Source organism: Rhinopithecus roxellana, chromosome 8 (assembly GCF_007565055.1).
Source record: "Rhinopithecus roxellana isolate Shanxi Qingling chromosome 8, ASM756505v1, whole genome shotgun sequence".
NCBI lineage: Eukaryota > Metazoa > Chordata > Mammalia > Primates > Cercopithecidae > Rhinopithecus > Rhinopithecus roxellana.
Genome location: NC_044556.1, coordinates 131,222,019 through 131,246,464, shown reverse-complemented (window position 1 = coordinate 131,246,464; position 24,446 = coordinate 131,222,019). Strand labels below are relative to the sequence as shown.

The following is a 24,446-nucleotide window of genomic DNA, read 5'->3' as shown; positions in this document are numbered from 1 at the left end:
CTTAGACTCCCATACAATAATAATGGGAGACTTCAACACTCCACTGTCAACATTAGACAGATCAATGAGACAGAAAGTTAACAAGGATATCCAGGAATTGAACTCAATCTCTGCACCAAGCAGACTGAATAGACATGCTACTAGAACTCTCCACCCCAAATCAACAGAATATACATTCTTCTCAGCATCACATCGCACTTATTCCAAATTGGACCACATAATTGGAAGTAAAGCACTCCTCAGCAAATGTAAAAGAACAGAAATTATAACAAACTGTGTCTCAGACCACAGTGCAATCAAACTAGAACTCAGGACTAAGAAACTCAATCAAAACCAGCTCAACTACATGGAAACTGAACAACCTGCTCCTGAATGACTACTGGGTACATAACGAAATGAAGGCAGAAATAAAGATGTTCTTTGAAACCAATGAGAAAAAAGATACAACATACCAGAATCTCTGGGACACATTTAAAGCAGTGTGTAGAGGGAAATTTATAGCACTAAATGCCCACAAGAGAAAGTTGGAAAGATCTAAAATTGACACCCTAACCTCACAATTAAAAGAACTAGATAAGCAAGAGCAAACACATTAAAAGCTAGCAGAAGGCAAGAAATAACTAAGATCAGAGCAGAACTGAAGGAGATAGAGACACAAAAATCCCTCCAAAAAATCAATGAATCCAGGAGCTGGTTTTTTGAAAAGATCAACAAAATTGATAGACCACTAGCAAGACTAATAAAGAAGAAAAGAGAGAAGAATCAAATAGATGCAATAAAAAATGATAAAGGGGATATCACCACCGACCCCACAGAAATACAAACTACCATCAGAGAATACTATAAACACCTCTATGCAAATCAACTAGAAAACCTAGAAGAAATAGATAATTTCCTGGACACTTACACTCTCCCAAGACTAAACCAGGAAGAAGTTGAATCCCTGAATAGACCAATAGCAGGCTCTGAAATTGAGGCAATAATTAATAGCCTACCAACCAAAAAAAGTCCAGGACCAGACGGATTCACAGCCGAATTCTACCAGAGGTACAAGGAGGAGTTGGTACCATTCCTTCTGAAACTATTCCAATCAATAGAAAAAGAGGAATCCTCCCTAACTCATTTTATGAGGCCAACATCATCCTGATACCAAAGCCTGACAGAGATGCAACAAAAAAAGAGAATTTTAGACCAATATCCCGGATGAACATTGATGCAAAAATCCTCAATAAAATACTGGCAAACCGAATCCAGCAGCACATCAAAAAGCTTATCCACCATGATCAAGTGGGCTTCATCCCTGTGATGCAAGGCTGGTTCAACATATGCAAATCAATAAACATAATCCAGCATATAAACAGAACCAAAGACAAAAACCACATGATTATCTCAATAGATGCAGAAAAGGCCTTTTACAAAATTCAGCAGCCCTTCATGCTAAAAACTCTCAATAAATTCGGTATTGATGGAATGTATCTCAAAATAATAAGAGCTATTTATGACAAATCCACAGCCAATATCATACTGAATGGGCAAAAATTGGAAGCACAAGCCAGTTTGAAAACTGGCACAAGACAGGGATGCCCTCTCTCACCACTCCTATTCAACATAGTGTTGGAAGTTCTGGCTAGGGCAATCAGGGAAGAGAAAGAAATCAAGGGTATTCAGTATGGAAAAGAAGAAGTCAAATTGTCCCTGTTTGCAGATGACATGATTGCATATTTAGAAAACCCCATTGTCTCAGCCCAAAATCTCCCTAAGTTGATAAGCAACTTCAGCAAAGTCTCAGGATACAAAATCAATGTGCAAAACTCACAAGCATTCTTATACACCAGTAACAGACAAACAGAGAGCCAAATCATGAATGAATTCCCATTCACAATAGCTTCAAAGAGAATAAAATACCTAGGAATCCAACTTACAAGGGATGTAAAGGACCTCTTCAAGGAGAACTACAAACCACTGCTCAATGAAATAAAAGAGGACACAAACAAATGGAAGAACAAACCATGCTCATGGATAGGAAGAATCAATATTGTGAAAATGGTCATACTCCCCAAGGTAATTTATAGATTCAATGCCATCCCCATTAAGCTACCAATGACTTTCTTCACAGAATTGGAAAAAACTGCTTTAAAGTTCATATGGAACCAAAAAAGACCCCGCATTGCCAGGACAATCCTAAGCCAAAAGAACAAAGCTGGAGGCATCACACTACCTGACTTCAAACTATACTACAAGGCTACAGGAACCAAAACAGCATGGCACTGGTACAGAGATATAGATCAACGGAACAGAACAGAGCCCTCAGAAATAATACCACACATCTACAGCCATCTGATCTTTGACAAACCTGACAAAAACAAGAAATGGGGAAAGGAATCCCTATTTAATAAATGGTGCTGGGAAAACTGGCTAGCCATAAGTAGAAAACTGAAACTGGATCCCATCCTTACACTTCATACAAAAATTAATTCAAGATGAATTAGAGACTTAAATATAAGACCTAAAACCATAAAAACCCTATAAGAAAACCTAGGCAATACCATTCAGGACATAGCCATGGGCAAAGACTTCATGTCTAAAACACGAAAAGCAATGGCAACAGAAGCCAAAATTGACAAATGGGATCTAATTAAAGTAAAGAGCTTCTGCACAGCAAAAGATGCTACCATCAGAGTGAATAGGTAACCTACAGAATGGGAGAAAATTTTTGCAATCTACTCATCTGACAAAGGGCTAATATCCAAAATCTACAAAGAACTTAAACAAATTTACAAGAAAAAAAAAAACAACCCCATCAAAAAGTGGGCAAAGGATATGAACAGACACTTCTCAAAAGAAGACATTTTACAGCCAACAAACACATGAAAAAATGCTCATCATCACTCGCCATCAGAGAAATGCAAATCAAAACCACAATGAGATACCATCTCACACCAGTTAGAATGGCAATTATTAAAAAATCAGGAAACAACAGATGCTAGAGAGGATGTGGAGAAATAGGAACACTTTTACACTGTTAGTGGGACTGTAAAATTAGTTCAATCATTGTGGAAGACAGTGTGGTGATTCCTCAAGGATCTAGAACTAGAAATACCATTTGACCCAGCCATCCCATTACTGGGTATATACCCTAAGGATTACAAATCATGCTGCTATAAAGACACATGCACACGTATGTTTATTGTGGCACTATTCACAATAGCAAAGACTGAACCAACCCAAATGTCCATCAATGATAGACTGGATAAAGAAAATGTGGCACATATACACCATGGAATACTATGCAGCCACAGAAAAGGATGAGTTCATGTCCTTTGCAGGGACATGGATGAAACTGGCAACCATCATTCTCAGCAAACTAACACAAGAAGAGAAAACCGAACACCATGTGTTCTCACTCATAAGTGGGAGCTGAACAATGAGAACATATGGACACAGGGCAGGGAACATCACACACCAGGGCCTGTTGAGGTGTGGGGGCCTGAGGAAGGGATAGCATTACGAGAAATCCTTAATGTAAATGACGAGTTGATGGGTGCAGCAAACCAACATGGCACATGTACACCCATGTAACAAATCTGCATGTTGTGCACACGTACCCCATACCTTAAAGTACAATAATTTTTTTAAAAAAACTACCTGAAGTGCTTTTCAAAAATTCCAATGTAGGCCAGGCGCAGTGGCTCAAGCCTGTAATCCCAGCACTTTGGGAGGCCAAGACGGGCGGATCACAAGGTCAGGAGATCGAGACCATCTGGGCTAACACGGTGAAACCCCGTCTCTACTAAAAAATACAAAAAACTAGCCGGGCGAGGTGGCGGGCGCCTGTAGTCCCAGCTACTCCGGAGGCTGAGGCAGGAGAATGGCGTAAACCCGGGAGGCGGAGCTTGCAGTGAGCTGAGATCCGGCCACTGCACTCCAGCCTGGGCGACAGAGCTAGATTGCGTCTCAAAAAAAAAAAAAAAAATTCCAATGCTCAGGCCCCACCTCATAGATTCTGATTGTATTGGTCTAATGCAAATGTTCAAGTCAAGCTCTGAAAATTATGTACAAAGATTGAAAACATTCTTGAATAATACTTTGGGACCTGTTCTGAAAAAGTTTGCTCTGGAATCTAGAGTCTAGATAACCTTTCTTAAAAAGAGCTCAAGGCATACTGGTTCAGCAAGATTTTTAACAGTTATCACAGCCCAAAAAGAAAAATTTTAAGTTTCTTTGCTCAAATAAGCTTTAGATAAATCTAAACTCTGACAGAAGATAAATACTGATTTGCTCAGAGGCCTTGATGTGTCAATAAGCATTATGACTTTCCAAGAGGGGGTTATATGTATAGAATGCAGCATTTTCTGAACTTATTTGACCACAGAAACTTTGTTTGTTTTCTTTTTGTTTTATAGGATGACTCTAGGAATAGCTAAGAAATATAATTTGAGAAATATTACCTATATTATTTATAGTATATTCTTTTTGTCAAGCAATTTTTTAAAAAATAGTTTTAAAGAAAATGTTGACAAAAGCAAATTACCCACATTATATCAACCATGTCTTTGGCTTAATCTTTGAGTTTCATTTCTCTATATAGTGAACAAACCTCCTAAATATTCGATAATCAGATATATCCTTTGATACTCTTCCCATTAGAGTCTTATATCTCTTCCCTTTGGATATGAAAGGAATTGTGACTCCTCCAACCTAGAGTATTCTGAAGGCTGGATCATCAGGCCATGCAGCTTTTCCTTGGTTGCTGGAACACTTGCACTTGGAACTCTGAGCTACCATGTACATAAGAAATCTGACTACCCTGTGGACCCAGGCCCAGGGAGAGGTAGGTATATGGAGGCATTCCATCTTCAGTCCCAGCTGAGCTCAGCCTTCTGGCTATCCAGACAGGCGTGTGAATAGCCACCAAATATTTCTAGAACCCCACCTTTCAAGTCACTCCCAGTTGTTGTATCTTCTCGATTGAGGCACCAGACATCCTGAAACAGAAACAAGCCATCCCCACTGTGCCCTGTTGAATTGTTGATTCACAGAGTCCGGGAGCATAATAAATTTTGGGGCAGTTTATTAGGCAGCAGTAGATAACCAAAGCATACTCTAAAATAGGTTTTAAAAACATATCGAGCCTCGATCACAATTTTAATGAAGCACACTGAGTGCCATTTCTAAAAAGAGGAGAAAAGATTGAATTTCATGACCCTGACAATAGTTCCATCAGACAGTAATATCCACAGCACTAATGACCAACATATACTGAGCATTTAGTGTGGCCAGGTGCAGGCTAAATGCTTTATGTATATTTTCTCATGAGAATTATACAAAAAGAAGCTACCAGATTGAGTGTCACTCTTAGAGCCAGTACCTTATGGCTCACACTGCTCCTGCGCATGTCACTCTGTGTGCCTCGGTTTACTCATCTGTAACGTGGGATAATATTAGCTCCTTCCTTAGGAAATTATTGCAAGGATTAAGTGAATTAATGTGTGTAAAGCACTTAGAACAGTGCCTGTCAAGGAATGAGTGCAAAGCAAATGTTTGCTTTTGCTATATAGGTTCCAAGGAAGAAAGGAAATGGAGCACAGGATGAGTATGAGAAGGAAGTTTCTGTCCTTTCAGCAGGAGTGGTTCCCCTGGCCTCAGCAGGCCTGTATCTGTCCACCTTCACATCCCAGTTTCCAGCACAGTGCCTGGCTCACAGCAGGCTCTCCATAAGTGGCTGCTGGATGCTGAGTTTCTGCCCATGGTTTCATTCCTCACCCCATCTAATCCTAGTTAATACCTCCATCTGTGGAAACTGGGTCTTCAAAAGAAAAAACGACCCATGGAATGTCCACTGTTAGGAGCCTCCTGCTCCCCACTGCCTATTTTGCCCTGCACTCTCCTGCCCTGACCTGCCTCATGCCCTGCTTTCTCCAGCTAGCCTGGCCCCTTTGTTCAGACTGGCACGATGATCACCCGTTCACCCACCCCTGCCAGGCACTGACCCTTTTCACCTGCCCCTCCAGGGAACTGCACTGGTGCACAGGAAACAAACTCCTGCTGGTGAGCACATCTCTAGCTCAGGTTCATGGGTACTGAGGCCTCCCGGAAGAAGACCAAGTTGCTGAAACAGGCTGTGGGATATGGTTTTCCCACTTTCAGATGAGGAAATTGAGGCTCAGGTGATTGGGTGGTCCAGTGTTACTCAGGTGGTAAGTAATGATACCAAGACTTGCGCCCAGGTCTGTCTGATTACAAACTAGAATTCTTCCCATTGTGATATCATTCCCCTCTTCTGCACCTCACCTACTTCATTCCTCATCACTCAACTTTCCATGTGGCAATCTGGCCCATTCCTTCTAGGAATTCATCTTCCTGCCTTGGTTGAGATGTAAGTCTTACATCCAAGAACTTGGAATATATGAACATCTACATGCCCCACAAATGTCTTCATCCTCTTTCGTCCTCTGAAAGCCCACTACACACACACACACACACACACACACACACACACGCTTCTGTTTGTTGGGGTTTTTTCCAGTTGTCACAATTTTTTTTAATCCTAGCAAATGGACTGGGGGTGGGGAAGTCAAATAGTTACTATATTTACATGGTGAATGGATTTAGGTGATAATAAAGGCAGATGTTGCTATAGCAACTAACATTCTAGGATCTCGTATACATCTTTTTGCCTTTGTGCAAAGTGCACTGAGTTGTAGCTAACGTATTTCTGAATGGTTGGTGCAGAGCAGGGCACACTGACCACTGTGGTCAGGTCAGAGTCTGCTCATACATGTGGAGCTCCTTAGCCACTAAAGTGTCCACTGCAGCTCCTGGCTCCTGGTAAACCTGGACAACCACTCAGCCTCAGGGAAAACCATCCAGAGGCTGCCTTGTCTGTCTCCTGGTCAAATTCTCCCTTGCTCACCTTTTATTTCTCTCTTTTTCATGCTGGTTCTAAATTATGCTAACTGGTTGAGGACAGCTTGGGTTGTTTTCTGAACACCACCTCGAGGTACAAGGGTAGGGTGTTCACTCTGACAATAACCGGGTGAGAGGGAGGCGCGCCCTGTGTGTTGTAGTGGGACAGCCCGGGCCCCTTCCCCTAGGACTCCTTCCCTGCTTGTGGAGGGTTCCTGCCCGAGGATTTCCTACACCTCCTCCTCATCCCAGGTACCCAGAACTCACATGTGCTCCCTTACTCACCCAACCAAAGCCAGTCCTCAGGGTATCACACGAAGCAGGAAAGATAACTGGAATGTAAAGGGTGTGGTTCCAGCCCCAGCTCTGCCACCTACGAGCTGCACAACCTCCCAGAATCTCAGTCCCTTCCTCTGTGAGACAGGGCTACACCAGTGGAAAAAGTGCTAACCTAGTCAATGCATTCACCAGTCAGTGAAAATGACCACATGTGGCAAATTCGCTTCCCATGGTTATTTTGCCTTTTTCACAAAATAGGAGCCTTAAACCAAAAGAATAAATTTCAGGTGCTCAACCTGCCAGACATTATGCTAAGTTAAATTAGCCAGACACAGAAAGACAAATACCATATTACCTTACTTATATGTGGAATCTAAAAAAGTTGAACTTACAGAAGCAGAGGATAGAACAGTGGTTGCCAGGTGCTGGGGGTGGGGAAAGTAGGGCAGTGTTGATGAAAGGGTACAAAACTGCAAGTTCTAAGATGAGTAAATCCTAAGGCTCTAATGTACAGTGTGGGTGGTGATGGGTGTGTTCATTCATTTGGTTGTGATAATCACTATACGATATATGTATATCAAATCATTACTATGTACACCTTGAATATACAGTCTTTGTCAATTAGTCTAAATTTTTTTTTTAAATTTAACAAAAATTTAAAAAGAAAATTACTTCCAGAAAAAGAATAAATTCCAAATTGTAGAAACCCAGGCATCAGTTAAGAGTGGAAGATATTGTCTCATAACAATGGGTTCCTGTGACGACCATCTACACACAGGGCCATCACCTCCCCCCACCCTGAAGCAACTGCGTGCTCATGGGCTCAGAGTTTGGTAGGGAGGCAGGTAGGTAAGAGACTGTAGACACGCATTGTGATGGACACCACTGGGGGTGTGCTCTGAGGAGGGACAAAACCAGAGGGAAATACCAGGTGTATAAACCTCAATACACCTACTCAATCTCTGAGCCTCAGTTTCCACATCTGTGAATTGGACATAATGTCTGTCTCAAGGGGTTGTTTCTATATGATCTTAACTACTCCACACTTTGGATCATCACTATTTCTAATGGCTCCCAAACACCTTATATCCTAATACCCAGCCCACACCTCTTCCTTGAGTCCTACATCCATATGTCAAGGGGCCAGCTGGCAGCCGTGTGTCCCTCAGACACTTCAAACTCAATATATCCCCAGCTGAGCTCATCATTGCACCCTATAAGTCTCTGCCTTCCACATGTTCTCTATCTGGGTAAGTAGTGCGATCTTTTATTCTTGCTTCTCCTTACACACCCATGGGACCAACTGACCACTCAATTCTGTGGACTTCACCTCCCAAATAGCTCTGGGTGCCTTCTCTCCAATCCTTAAATAGTTCCTCTGGCCTGACTCTGTGTCTTTAGACTTTAATGGGCCTTCTTCTCCCAAGTCTTGTCCCATAATCTCATCCTCCCCTTGCACTCTAGAGGGGACCTTTTTTTCTTTTTCTTTCTTTGTTTTTTTTTTTTTTTGGTTTTTGTTTTTGTTTTTGTTTTTGTTTTGTGAGACAGGGTATCACTGAGTGCCCCAGCTAGAGTGCAGTGGTGCCATCATAGCTCACTGTAGTATTGACTGCCTGGGCTCAAATGATCCACCTGCTTCAGCCTCCCAAGTAACTGGGACCACACATGCATGCCACCATGCCTGGCTATTTTTAATATTTTTTGTAAAGACGGAGTCTCCCTATGTTGCTCAGGCTGGTCTCAAATCCTAGGCTCCAGTGATCCTCTCACCCTAGCCTCCCAAAGTGCTGGGATTACAGGCGTGAGTCCCTGTGCCCAGTCAAGAGGCCCTTTTAAATGCAGAGGTGATCATGTTGCTCCCCATCATCTATGGATGAGCCCAAATTCCTCTATGAGACTCTTCAGGATGCAGCACCACCTTCCCCACCTCACTAGCCTCCACCACCCACAGTCCTCACTCCAGGCTCACAGACCTGCTTATAATCCCCTGCAAATCTGTGGCATTCCTCACCTTTGTGCCTTTGTGGAATTGTGTGCCCACTCTGCTTGAAATGCCCAATCTCCCCACATCTCCTTTCTACTGCTTCCCCTGCTTTCCCTATCCATTCACAACCAGGCATTGCCTCCTCCAGGAAGTGTCCTCTGACTTCCCAGGGCTGGGCTCCTTGAAAGCCATGTGCATAGCACTCTTGTGGCACTCGCCACATTGTCATCTGTGTGTGTGCTCATTTCACTCACCAGACTTCAAGCTCCCCTGCAGCACAGACTAACCACAGCTTACTCATACATGTACCTCTAGTTCCTAGTGCAGTGCCTGGCCCCTAGCAAGTGCTCCAAATATGTCTGATGAAAATGTAAATGAATGAAATGTTTGGAAGAAAATATTCCTCTTAAAATTGAACCGAAGCCCCATGGACTTTCTAGCACCAACTGAGCCAAGCGCAGGCAATAGTGCTAAATGGGATGGCTGTCTCTAGATTGGAGTTGTGATGGTCAGTTTTGTGTGTCAACTTAACCAGGCTATAGTACTTAGTTATTCAAATAGCACTAAGATACGTGTTCTTGTGAGGGTACTTTGTAGATGTGGTTAAGCTCTACAGTCAGTTGACTTTAAGAGAAGAATATTATACTTAATAATCTTGCTATACACAGTCCAATCTTTGCAAGCTAAAGAACTGAGCAGAACTGAGGCTTCGCTAAGGAGAAAGAAATTCTGCCTGTGGATGGTAGCTTCAGCTCCCACGAGTTTTCCCCCTGCCCTTCCTGACAGCATGCCCTGTGGCTTTCACTTGCCTAGCCAACCCCACAACTGTGTAAGTCAATCCCTTGCAATAAATCCTACTGGTTCTATTTCTCTGGCAGAACCCTGATGGATACGCCAACCTTCCAAGCCCTGCTAGACCCATGAACTGAACACTTGTCTTTGGACCAAAGCTCTTCCCAGAGAGGAGCACACTTAGGGCTCTCTGGATGTTGCCACTTTATAGTAGCAACATGCTAGAGAAGTGGGTGGGTGGTGATTATCATGCCCCTGTACTCCAGGAGAGGCTCAGCACAGTGTTCAATGTCTTGTAGAATATGGCACAGTAGGACTGATCATCCATATCCTGCCTCCCAGTCTGGGCTCCCTAGAAAACCAAGTCCGAGGCATCAGTAATTTGTATTGACAAGAAGAAAGGGCTACTAAAATTATTAAACTTGGACAATTAACAAGTAAACAAACATGTAATTGCAAGCCAGACCCTTGGCTAACCCAGTGTTCTCTGCTCATTTAATTTGACATGAGTCGTTTAGTTTTAATAAGGACAATGCATCACAGTATATTAGTAGGAGTCCTGTAGTATATGTTGTGGAAATAATGAAGGCTTAGCAATGAGACTTGTTTTAGTGCTCTGCTATTAAACCTTCACTGAGGAAGGAGGTGAGGCTGCCAGGCTCTTTGTGGAAGTGACTGGGTTTGGAAAGTAGCACTGTTAGAAAAAGCTAGGTGAGACAGAACCTGGCAAAGCCCCCAGACTTGAGCAAACCCAGGAATGCTCAGCTCATGGACCTGAGCACCAAGCCCACTGCTGAACCTCATGACTACCCAGGAACGAAGATCCCAGAAAGGCCTAGAATATGCCCCACCTCCCACCCCCACCACCAGTGGCCAACAGGACAAGACAGATGCTGCCCAGGCAGTCCCCAGAAGGAGAACAGCCCCACTCAGATCCTATGTGGTCACACTTGGACTCCACTCACCTGAGCCTTTCTTGGCAGATCACTTGGCCCCTCATAGGAGCAGAATCAAGACTCATGCCTCACTCTCTCATTGGTGGGATGAAAACTGAGCCACTGTGGCTTTCTTCTGCCTTCTCAAGTGTGCACAGTCAGGTTGATTCATCATGAAATCGGTCCATTCACGCTCAGAAGGCAAATAGCAAATTTGTGCCTCTCACGCAATTTCAGTTTGAATTTCACAACTCTAGCCTTCCCTTTCCTAAATCCCAATCCCCTACCCCTCTCTTAAGGAATGGCTGTCAATTAATCCTTAGCAGAGAAGCAGCCCACTTTTATTCTCTCTGCATCACGTGCAGTTTTAGCCTTTCTCATTTGTGAACCAGAAGGCTGTCTTTTAGAACAGTTCTAGGTATTACTGAATAAGTAGAAGATATTCGTCTAAGAGAGACACAGCTATTCCTTTCCCCAAAGTCACCACCAGGTTATAGAGGACACTGAACTGGGAGACACAAGGGATGCATGCTAGGCCAGCTCTGCCATACAGCCACCTCCGAAATTGTAAGTCACTCACTTCTCTGAGCCTCAATTTTCCCTTTGTAAAACGGAAGTGTTAAGCCAAACCACTTTTCTGACCCAAGTTTCTGAGGTGCCAGAGGGAAAAAAGCTAATTTTCCCCAGGTCACCTCTTTTATACTGAGCCACTACCCCTGTCTTGGGTCTCTTTCCCTCTTCCTCTCCCGATCTGCTCTCCTTTCTCCCTCTCCTCTCTTCTCCTCTCTTCTCTCCTCCCCTGCCCTCCCCTCCCCTTCCCTTCTCTCTCTCTATCTCTATCTATCTATCTCTTTCTCTCTCTCTCTCTCTCTTCCCCCCGCCCCCGCCCTCTCTCCTACCCACTCAGAACTCAATAGGTCAACACCAAGACAGACAATGTAAAAATCTATCTCCACAATTCTGCAGCCCTGTTTCCTGGTACCTAGGTTGCCTGGCCAGGGGAAATAGTCCCAGAGCGCTCAACATGATAAGGGGGAGGATCATCGGTGGGGGCATTGCCTACTATAAAAGGAGGGCTTAAAAGAGTCTTTGGGCCTCTGGAAGGTGAAAAGAATAGAGAACCTCAGTTCTTTGAACCAAATCTGGAGGCTTGGGCAGTACATGGGGTTGCGGAAGGAGGTGCACATCCCCTTGGTTGAGTCCTGTGTTTTGTGAATTATGTTAACTTAACACCAATATATGCATGGCATGAACTCAGTGTCATTAACAAGACATCATCTTCAAGGAACTTTGGGTACAGAGGGGGAGATGGACGTGACAGAAGATAACTACAATACAGAGAATCAGCAGTGGATGTGCGGGAGCGCAGGAAAAAGCCAAGGGTCCACTTTGAGGGGCTAGAGCAGACTTCTTGGAGGAGCAGCCTCTCAGTCTCTCAGCAGCATTGTGGCAGGTGACTACCCCCTCCTCCTTGAAGTACTTTCTTCACTTACTTCTTCTCCTTCATCCACCCTTCCTTCCTTCCCTTGCTGGTGCCTCACCCTCCACACTTTCACATGCAGGAATGCCCCAGTCCTCCCTCCTCACACCTCTTCTCTGTCGCTCTCACTCCCTCAAGGAGCTCACCCATGTCTTGGCTTTAAACACCACTTGCAACCAGAAACCACCAAATTTATATTTCTAGCTCTGACCTGTTCCTCTAACCATAGCTCACCATCTCCCCTTCAAGTTCTAATTGGAATCTTTAACTAAATCTAAGCTCAACATCTCCCCTTCAAGTTCTAATGGGAATCTTTAACTAAATGTGACCATAGCTGAACACTTGAGATCCACCCTCATCTCTCAGAAAAACTGCATCTCCCTCAGTCTTCCCATTTCAGGCCAAATCTCTGGAGTTCTTCTTGAGTTCTCTTTTTCTCTCATGCCAACATCCAACCAGTCAGCAAAGCTTGTGTTGTCTCCACCTTAAAAATAAGACCCTAATTTATCACTTCTCACCACCTCCATTGCTCTCACCTTGGTCTAAGCCACCAGCTTCTCCCTCTGAGACTCTTGCATCAGCCTCCTAATCAATCTCCTTGCTCCATCTTGCCTTTAAAATCAGAACTATCCTTTAAAATTATAAGCCAGATCATGTCCCTCATGGCTCAAAACCTCCCAGTGGTTTCCTGTGTCACTCAGAATAAAATGTAAAATTTATCCCATCACCTACAAAAACATTGGTATCATCTGGGTCTCTGCCTCTCTGTCCCTGATTCCTATCATTTCTCCACCAGCTCATTTAGCTCTGGCCACAGCAGCCTTGTTGCTGTTCCTTGAATGTGCCAAGAACCACTCTCCCACCACTAAGGTCTTCTTTCAGTCTGGACCATCTTCCTTCCCCCACTGCAATACCTGCCTAACTTGTTTTGTTTTGTTTTGTTTTGTTTTTGACAAGGTCTCACTCTATTGCCCAGGCTGGAGTGCCATGGTGTGATCTTGGCTCACTGAAACCTCTACCTCCTAGGTTCAAGCAATTCTCCCACCTCAGCCTCTCCAGTAGCTGGGACTATAGGCACATGCCAGCACACCTGCTAATTTTTGTATGTTTTGGTAGCAAGCAGCGATGGGGTTTCACCATGTTGGCCAGCCTGGTCTCAAACTCCTGACCTCAGGTGATCCACCTGCCTTGGCCTCCCAAAGTGCTGGGATTACAGGCATGAGCCACTGCACCCAGCACCTGCTTGAGTTTCTCCCCCACTTCAAATGTCATGTCCTCAGAGGGGGCCTTTGTGGCACAAATCCTTTGACCTATTATATTTGAGGGTCCTAGCAAGAAGTGACTGGAACATTCAGCTATGATCTTTGGAGAGATCTTTCCATGAACATTCTACTCAAAGAGGAAACCAAGAAGAGATTTTAAGGCCCCTCAAAACTAGCCACACTAGGAAACCAATACCATGGTCAGTCCTGTAGGAGGAGAAACTGGTGTCACCAGTGCCCCTCTGAGAGCCAGAGCCATGAAAGTGAGCGTGCTTGATGGCATTGTGGCCTTAGGAAAACAGCCACTGCAGAACTGTGGCCAAGCAGAGAGCAACAGAGCAAGCACCTGGCTCTCTTCCCATCCTTGAGTCTCCTGATGATGCCTCCTTTTGGCCAAATACAACTGGAAATCAGAGGGCAGGGAGCCCTGGTGATGCAATCCATGGAGTTCAGGCTCAAGAGCACAGAATGCTCAGAGCACAGAGCAGAGCAGAACTATAAGAATAGATCTGGAGCAAGCAGAGATTACTCAGCACATCAGTATCTCTAGTTTCCCCTCTTCCAACATGAGTCATCATATTCCTCCTTCTGCCTGCTATAATGACCGGTGACAGTCCAGAGGATGAGGACTCAGTGAGCCTGGATCACAGAGTGAGAAAGTTGTGGAATAGAGCCCTCCTGCCCACCCCACAATTAACATGGAGCATGAGCAAAGCCCCTGAGATTTGGAGGTTGTTTGTTATTGCAGTTTCATCTAGCTTCTCCTGACTGATGCACTTCCTTTATCACCTTAACATGCCTTGTTTTCTTCATCAGACTTATCACCACCTGATAAACTTTCAGACTTGTTAATTATCTGTCTCTTTCCTCTAAAATGTAAAGTATGGGGGCAGAACTTTGTTTATTTCACTACTAATTATCTGCATGTAGAACAGGACCTGGAAAATAGTGGAGGCTGTTGTTTGCTGAACAAATGAATGAATAAAGGAGCTAATAACATATATTATTAATTATGTCTTAGGCACATTCTCAAGCTGAAGCAGTGGAAGATTAAGCAACTCACTTAAGCTCACCCAGCTTAAACACTGGAGTTAAGTCGTGAAGGCATTCTGACACCAGAGCCCAAGCACTTGACCACTGTGCCATGCCTCTTCCACGTATCAATAGGGCTTGATGGAGAACTTCAAGAGAGACCATTCCAGGCACAGGCTACAGGCTGGAGAGGGCCAGGGCCTCCTGCATACTGCAAAGTGTTAGTTATGGCTGGAACCAAGAGTAGAATCAATAAACTGTACAGGGTAACAGTGAAAATTAAAAACTTTGATCATGTAAAAATAATGCTAATTAGTCATTTATGTGGACTACTTATCATTGCTGCCTAATTACTAGGCAGTACAACAATTAGGTAGAACTTTAACTAATATCAACCAAACTCTGTTGTAAGTTTTATTTGATTATAACTGTCCAAGTTCAAAACAAGAGCTTAGACCAACAATGAGTTGAGTTGGTTGCTCATGGAGACTGGTTCTCTGCCCGGAATTTAAAATTAGAAAAGAATTACCTGGTCCTTACCAGATACTGCCTGTATTATTAGTGATCCTCCAGGTATAAGAGTTTCATCTGGATTAGGAGCTCCTTGAAGCAAGGACTATCTAGTTTTTCCTAATACCATTATTCCCTCCTCACCCAGAGTCCAGCTCAGTCCTAAATACAGTGGAGGCCCCTTTGCCAGGGTTTATCTGTTGGTGTTCACTCTGTACAAAGATGGTCCTGGTTCATGTGTTTCTGAGTCTCTTCTTGCTGCCTGGGGGATATAGGAAGGCGGGGGATATAGGAAGCCCATGAGTGTTTTGAACACATTGGCTGGAAGGGGCCACATCTACACCAGCTTGGACAATTCCAAGAGCCTTCCTGGAGACTTGCCACAGGCCTTCAGAATGGTTGGGATGAGCGAGTGGAGGGCTGGTTGGTGGCCTAGAAGCTGAGCAGAACCCTTGAAATGTTAGGGAGGGCCAGCTCTCCCCTAATATCCATTATTTCCTTCTAGAGTTAGAAATGTTTTAGCTGAGCACATGGCAGCCATGATGAAGACTGCATTCCCAGGCTGCTTTACAGCTAGATGTGGCCATTAGGGTAACAGAGCAGAACCAATGTATGCAAGGTCAAGACCATGCATTTAAAAGGAAAAAAGGGACCCTCCCTCTCCTTCTTCCCTGTTTTCCTTGATCCTGGGTGCAGGCAAGAGTTAGAGCTTAGACAAGCCTCCTTGGAACCAGGATGGAATAAGGTGTTGAGATGCCAGAGCAGCAGGATCAAAGGAGACTGGATGGTCAGAACCCAGAGCTGCAGCCTCACCCTGTTACAGAGCATTGCCCCATGCAGACATGATACATGGCAAATCACCGCAGCAGCATCGAGAAGAGTACAATGTAGTTAAGGAATTAGGAAGCGGGGAGTTTTGAGTATTGATTAGCTTGACTTTTAATATATTCACTTTTAAATTTATAAAATTTAATTGTTAATGATAGCTCTGTGTAACAATCAGGTCCCAAGACTTCTGAAAATGTGTGGCAGCTCCAGCTTTGGGTCTTTGTCAGAGTAGCAGAACTTGCATCCTTACTAATACAAAGGTGTTGTAGGACGTGGGAGCATGTTCTTGAGGGCGCGTGACAGACCACTCAGCTAGAGGATGAGCTGGGGTCCCCTGAAAAATAATGGTGCCCCCAGGGATAACTTTGAGCAAAAAATTCTCAAACTTCTATTATGTTTTTTAAAAGCAAAATATTTCTTGCAGCCTAACTCCAACATGAAAAGCCCCCTCTCTGTGGAGAACTGCTGTTCTAGATGATTGTGAGGGCTCCTGCTCCAATGCCCAGGGGTCCTTCATGACCCAACTGAGCATTTCTGCCTCTTTCCCATGTGGCCTCTTTTGAGACCTTCTCTTACCAGTTTAAGGGCAAAAAGACATCTCTCTGGTGTGAGGCATAGCCCCTACCCTAACCTCTCACTTTCACAAAACACAGGATGGATGAAAGGCAAGTAAGCCATTCATCCAATAAATCTGCATAGATTAACTGGGAAAATACGAGTCTCTGAGTAATGTGTCTAGTAGACTTCCACTTTGTTAAGAATCACAAAGAAGAAGAGAGAGAGAAGAGAAAAAGAGAGGAAGGTGGAAAGGAAGGAGGAGAGAGAAGGAGGGAAGGAAGGCAGAGAGAAGGAGGGAAGGAGGAAGGAAAGAATCTATATAGGCTTCTCTCTATTTATATTTATATTTATATATTTATACACACACACACACACAATAGTATATAAGAATTTGCATGGGGGCTGGGTGTGGAAGTGTGAGCCTATAGCCCCAGTTACATGGGAGGCTGAGGCAGAAGGATCACTTGAGCCCAGGAGGTAGAGCTGCAGTGAGCCATGATCACACCACTGCCCTCCAGCCTGGTCAACAGAGCAAGACCCTTTCTCTCCCTGTCACTTTAAGAAAATGCATGGGGATAATAAACCTAAATTTACATTAAGGGCTACTTAAGGGAACAGACTTCTGCTTACCTCCCAGCTGCACCACTCAGAGACATGGGACATTGAAGAAACCCACAGCTTCGCTAATACTACTCCTTATCCATAAATTCTTTGCAGGATTGTCAGTATTCAACAAAATAATCTAATTGAAAGTGCCTGGTACCTTGATTGGATAGTGAGTGCTCAATAACTATTAGAAGACATGGAAAACCTGAGGATCAAGAAAGCTGAATGATTCATTCGAGATCAAACTATCATGGATAACCAATCCAGGACTCCCAACCAGGTGTAGGCTCCCCAGGGCACCTTGAACACAGTAAAAATCTTGGGGTCCTCAATAAATGCCTGTTGAATTGAGATTTAATTTTTAATTTGAAACCCCATCTCTACTAAAAAATACAAAAATTAGCCAGGCATGGTGGCGGGAACCTGTAATCTTAGCTACCTGGGAGGCTGAGGCAAGAGAATCACTTGAACCTGAGAGGCAGAGGTTGCAGTGAGCTGAGATCATGCCATTGCACTACAGCCTGGGTGACAAGAGTGAGACTCTGTCTCAAAAAAAAAAAAAAATTCAAGTTTAAATTGTTTCAGGCCCACACTCTGTGCAGTTGGGTCTGAAGTCTACAACCATGTCCCCAACCCTTTTCTTCTCATTTACACCTGAAAAGTAACCACTGCCTCCATGTGACTCCACCTGCTAGGGATGGTATTGAGCTTTATGCTTCTTCAGGGCATTTTTCTCTAGAGTCTCACATGCCCCCTTTAAAGTCCATCCTATGGAGCCGGAGGCCATCATCCTTAGCAAACTAACGCACAAACAGAAAATCAAATGCCACATGTCCTCACTTGTAAGTGGGAGCTAAATGATGAGAACATATGGACACATAGAGGGGAACAACACACCTGGGGCCTATTGGAGGGTGGAAGGTGGGAGGAGGGAGAGGGAGAGGACCAGGAAAAACAACTAATGGGTACCAGGCTTAATATCTGGGAGACGAAATAATCTGTACAACAAACCCCCATGACAAAAGTTTACCATAAGACAAACCTGCACATGTACCCCTGACCTTCATTTAATAAAAGTTAAATAAAAAATAATAAATAAATAAAGTCCATTCTGAAGATGGGTTTGACAAAAGCATTCAGGCCAAAACCCCACCCTTCCTGGGTTGCCACTCCATTCCTGCAAGCAACCCGTCACCCTGGTGTGTCACCTCCACCAACCTTATACTTCTAAAACCCTCCCCAGAGCCAGCCACTCATAGCCCACGGCCCCCTCTCTCTTGCAAAGTCTCAACCTTCAACAGGAAGGAGAGACGAAAACTCATGAGTCCTCAAGTCCTTCTATTTCCTACTCAAAATGTCAAAGTCTGTAGAGACACATTCAAGGTTTGGTTTTTTCACCTCGACTAGATGATTTTTCCTGTGTGAATCAGCAGAAGTGGTCAGTCATGGGAGATTTGAACAAGCAAGCTAAGCCCTGTCCATGTGAAATTAGGAGATGATGGAAATGAGAGTGTTTTGTAGGTGGCAGAGCACTAGTCAGATGTTAGATGGTGGTAGTTATTTGAGATGAGCCATCCAAGAGGACAGCAGCCTGTCTCCTTCTTAGTCCTCTCTAATCAGACACATCTAACCTCACACCCCAAGACAAAGGGTCATCAACCCCCTACAACCCTGCCTCCAGGCAGCCCAACAGGATACCTTCTAACTTCCAGATAGTACCTGCGGATATAGTTCTGCTGGGGGAGCATCTGGTCAGCCAGGCAGTCAAAACTGCCCTTAAATGCACTGATTTGCCACTCTGAGGACCTTGGGCACCTCCTGTGTCACCAAAGTCCTCCCCCCACCCCATAACTGGTTAAATGGCCAAGACTTTCCCTTGCGAGAGCATCTTGCTTCTTGCCCAATGACTCCACTCCATGTGTTTGCAAAATAAAAACATGTAGCTAACATTATTAAACAATTTATACATCTTACCCCATTCCATCCTTTCAACTATGTTTTGATATTTCTAACACATTACATTTTGGCAAATCGAGGCTGAGAGAAGTAACTAACTTTATCAAAGCCCCAAGCTAATCAGTGGTAATGCTGGGATTTGAATCCATGGCTACATAGTGCAAAAGCCTACTCTCTCAATCCTTTGGATAGCCACCCTCATCCTCATAACCTAAAAATAAAGAATATAAGTGTTTACACTTGACTAAAAACTGAGGCCTTGTCTTTTATTCTTAGAATACTAGGTAAAGGGGCAAGCTGCCCTGCTCATAAACACTTTCTTCAAAAATCCCCCAAAGTGGAAAGACATTCAAGCAACAAACCCCTCTTAGGTAACTCATACAACATCTGGTGCTTCTCAGATTTTCCAGTGCCAAGTGACAAAGGGGGTAAACTTTGCTGATTGTTCTCTATGTGTCCCCCCAAGTCCCTTCTCCACCTTCTGTCCTGCTTTGACCTCAGAAGTTTGGCCCCATAGGCTGCTACACTGGGGCACTCTTGCCCTCCAGTTTCTGGTTTAGCCAATGCAAGGCACCAGCAGGTCAAAGGGTCAAAGGGACGGGTGCTGGGTGTTGATTCCCTCTGCTCCCACCATGCCTTGCCACAGTCTGGGCAGTGTGGCAGTGGTTGCATCTCTCTATGACTATAGCTTCCGAGGTGACCCCTTTTCCCCTCTTCCAAGCTCCAGCTCCCCAGGGCTTCAGCAGCATAGTGCATTCTGTTGGCCCTGAGGCCTCAAGGGAGCCACAGCTTTCCACTCTTGCTCATCCCTGGGGCATTACTACTGCACATGCGCATCCCAAACCCTGGCCACAGATAAACAGACCCCTCATTAGATTTTCTTCGGGCAAACCATCTGTGTTCCACTGGGAACTGAACTGATAGAGATGGCATGGTGGAAAGACAGTGAGAGGAAGGAAAAGGAGGTGAAGACGGCCCAAGGCTCGCTGACCATCAGCTGAGATAGAACGCTGGAGAGCAGGTGTGTCTGCTGCGTGTTTTTACACACGTACCATTGTCTACTGGCTTCTCATCCTCCCTCAGATCTGTTTCTTCTGAAGTCACTAAAGCAGATCTGGGTTTTGCCTGGAAAATCTTCTTAGAGGAGGTAGGAAGCTTCTAAAAGAAAGAAACAAAGCAGTAAAACGGAAGTAGGAAGGGTCATGTTAATCTGCCCTGTGGAGATTATCACCAAGGGCTGCTGTTCCAGTCACAGGAAGTACCAGTGTGGGCAAACACTGCATCCCCTTCCCCTCCTAAATAGCTGAGAGTGTCCACTGGCCAGTCCAGCTCCTGGTCCACCCATGCCTCAGCCCTAGGGTCAGTGGCAATAATTCACATTGGAGACAATTTATTCAAAGACATTCACTCTACGCAGGCCATGCCCCATTTGCTCTTTCATCCATTCCCTGCCCTTTCCCTGCTCTGTTCTGTTCCACGGTAGACTCGTTTCCCAAGTTCCTTTGCCATCCTGTAGGTTCAGCCAAAGGGGGATCAGCATAAGATTGGAGGAGAGAGTAAGGGAGATGCCAGGGTATTTCTCTTCATCTCTTTCTGCCCCAAATGACATCTCTCAGCTCTGTCTTCCCCATGATTCCAGCTCCTCCCCTGGCTCCAGAGTCCCAGCTCACAATGGGCAGCCCCTCCCACTGGAGGGCCCTGGCTTCCCACCTCCTGCGGAATCCTTCTGTTCTGGGCCTGTGCTCTCAGGCCCCCATTTGGCCCCTGTTTGTCTCCTCAGTTCTTCCAATGCCTGTGTAATTAAACACTCTCTGTGGACAGACCTGTTTCTGTTTTCCTGACTGGCAGAGTGATTTGTGCAAGATCACATGGGTAGTGAGTGGCAGAGCAAAATCAAACCAGTTCTCCTCACCCCGGAGCCCCCACTCTCCCCAGTCATACCACACTAACCACCTCGGAGGACTCCAGGTCTTGGGATCTCACTAGACCTTCTGTTTCCCACTGGACACTGTGCCTGGGAGTCAGGGTTTTCATATGTGGATTCGAGGCCACGACCCTGGTTACCTGATCTGCCTGGATCAGAGCTCACTCAGGCCCTAAAACATAGTAGACAGCAGGCCTAGAAAGAAGGTCTCTCTTTGCTTTTGTTTGCTTGCTTCTTTGTTTATTTGTGTGCAAGAAAATCGTAAGTCAATTTAGGAACTCTCTCTACCCCATATATAAATGCCCCTCAAAATCTTCTGGGTTGGAAAGAGAACTTACTTACCCAAGACTTCCAAGCAAGGAAAGCACGCTGTCTTGGCAGCACACCTCTGGGACGCTGAGGTCCGCTTCACTCCACTGTCTCCTGGAATATTATATAACAGCCCAGAGGGCCTGACCATAATTGGTTTGGGTGTAGCTCTCTCTCTCCAGTTCTCTTGCTGGATGAAAATGATGAGAAACAGCACGTTCCCAGCTCCTCTCAGGTAGCTCAACGTGAACCAGACCTGATGTGCACAGCACAGTAAAATAATGAGATTTCATCTAACAGAGAGGAGGTTACATAACTGGAAATCAGCCCATTAGCAATAACAAAACAATCAGGGGGCTCAGAAAGACAGACAGCTCCATTCTTAGCTATCGGTCTGGGTTCTCATGGGGGCTGGGCTGGAGATTAACAGCAGGTCCCGGGAGAGATGCGATTCTAAGTAACTCAACTGGACAGTTCCCCTAGCAGTGCCGTGCCGGGAGGCTGGAGGGTTCTGAGGACTGGCTTCTGTTCCTCCAGAAACCAAGCCAGCCTTGCCTTTCCGCTTCCTTTCTGACCTCCTAGAACAGCTATTGTCAGTCCCACTGGCCCTCAAATATTTCTACCTGACTCAGAAAGGGATGTGGGAAACGGTAAGAAAGCGCGTGTCATTGCCATAACTACATTCCCGCATACCTACCGCATACAGAGAGATGCAGGGAGAAAACGGGAAAGCTCTCTACTTGACAGTGACACACAGGAACAAATAATGATCTTTGTTCACCCACCTGACAAAGGAAAGAGCTTTGATACAAAAGTACCACATCCAAACCAGTCGTTACAATAACTCTGCCAGAGCAAGTGGATTACAGAGGATTATCCCACACACAAACACACTCTCCACAGACTAAAACAAAATAAAACAGGCAGAAAAGGCAAATCAGCACTACCAGTGAGTTCCATAGCTAGTTATATATCAAAATCTCCTGAAGACTTTTTTTTTATTATTTGAGATGGGGTCTCACTATGTTCTCCAGGTTGGCGTGCAGTGGTTATTCATAGACATGACCATAGCGTACTGCAGCCTTGACCTCCTGGGCTCAAGTGATTCTCCCTCCCCAGCCTCCTGAGTGGCAGGGACCACAGGCATGTGCCACCATCCCTGGCTCACTGAGGACCTTTTAAAAACTCATTGACTGTTCCCATCCCCAGAAACCAGCCTGTGGTCTGAGGTGGACTTTGGAGGTCACACGCTGGCCAGCCTAGCAGCCTGGCTCAGGGACGAGCCTGGGTAACCACTGATGAACCCCCACAGAAGTCTTGCCTGGACTTCCTCTCTCCTTCACTCACACAAAAGGCACGACCTTCAGTCCTCAGCTGCTCAGCTCTGTTTCACCCAATCCAGGGTGGCTGCAAGAATCAAGAAAGAACTTCATAAGATGAGGAGACATCATCTAAGAATTCAATCTCCATGTTTTTATAGGTCTCAAACACCCATACAGTGCACCTGCATGTTCAGCACTATTCTAAACACTTTACAAATAGCAATTCATGTCATTAATGCAACACTTCTACCAATTCCCGGGGAGGGGGCGGGTACTGTGGTTATCACCCCATTTACAAAGAGGAAATGGAGGCACAGAAACATTCAGTGACTTACATGCAATTCAAAGTCAAGCAATTAAGTGATGGGGCCAAGATCTCAACTCAGACAGTTGGCTTTTGAGTGTGCACACATGCACACTTGTGTTTGTTGCACACAAGTGATTTGAAAACCTACATTCAACAAAACTGTGAACCCCTTGAGGCAAGAGTGGAGTTGTATTCACTGATACCAGGAGCAAGCCCTCCGTGAATTTCACTGAACCAAGGGCCACTGATAACCTTTTTTGAAAGTCTGCTCTGTGCTGGCACCGGGCGAGATATTCTCACATAAAGTTCAGTGTTAGCTCTCACCCAACCCTGACTCACACAAACATCCTCGTTCTCTCTTTCTCTTTCCCTCACAGAACAGTGACAAGTCTCAGAAACAGACAATGGATATTCACCGGCAGTTCCCCTGCAAGCTTTTCAGACTGCTCCTGTCTTCCACAGCCCTGAGCCACTGCCATCTTCCATTCTGTGGCATCCTGGAACCATGTTCCTTGACAGGAGGACAGAAGGGGTCCTAAGACAAGGGAGGAATGGAGGCACCAGCCGGAGTCACAGCTGGCAGGTTTCTCAAGGATCTCAGGGGCTAGGTCGCCCATCACACCTGGGTGCAGCATTCTCAGCCAACCCGGCCCCCTTTCACTCCCCTCCTCTTTTACCTCCACTCTGTCCCTTGCTGGCTGGTAACCACTGTGTTTTTACTATAGCTGGACCCTTTGGCAGGATAAGGCAAAGGAATGCCAGAGCACTTGAGCTTTGGTGAAGTTAAAGTTACTCTTGGCCGGGCATGGTGGCTCACACTTGTAATTCCAGCACTTTAGGAGACTGAGGCAGGAGGATCACTTGAGCCCAGGAGTTCCAGACCAGCCTGGGCAAAATAGTGAGACCTTGTCTCTACCAAAAAAAAAATTTTTTTTAATTAGCCAGGCATGGAGGCACACACCTGTAGTCCCAGCTATTAGGGAGGCTGAGGCAGGAGGATTGCTTAAACCCAGGAGTCTGAGGTTGCAGTGAGCTGTGATCACATCATTGCATTCCATCCAGGACAACAGAGCAATACCTTGTCTCTAAAAGAATAAAATAAAATAAAGTTACATACAAAGAAATGACAAAGTTTTGAGGTCATAGGTGCCCCATTTACTCTGATGCAATTACTATACATTGTATACCTGTATCAAATATCTCATTTACCCCATAAATATATACACCTACAATGTACCTATTAAAATTTTTAAAAGAAAATAAATAAATAAATAAAGTTACACTTAGCCCCAACTCAGGATGCTACCCTGGCTCCTTGTGGCACCGAGATGAAGTTCAGACTCCCCAGCCAGCGTTGCAGGGACTCCCCGGCCATGCATCAGCATCCCTCAATGCCCTCAGCACACACTCTCAGCCCTCCTTCATCCAAGCATGCTAACTCATCTCCCTATTTCCC

The 24,446-nt window shown here is 45.0% G+C and overlaps 1 long non-coding RNA gene across 1 annotated transcript; it reads right to left on the bottom strand.

The window, feature by feature from the left end:
* Nucleotides 1-21,546: 21,546 nt before the first annotated feature.
* LOC115899188 lies at nt 21,547-23,503 on the bottom strand. Its single transcript, XR_004058885.1, has 3 exons — nt 23,407-23,503; nt 22,709-22,768; nt 21,547-22,146 (listed from the first exon to the last, which is right to left on the bottom strand). It is a non-coding gene; the product is annotated as an uncharacterized LOC115899188 (long non-coding RNA).
* Between the last annotated feature and the right edge of the window lie 943 nt (nt 23,504-24,446).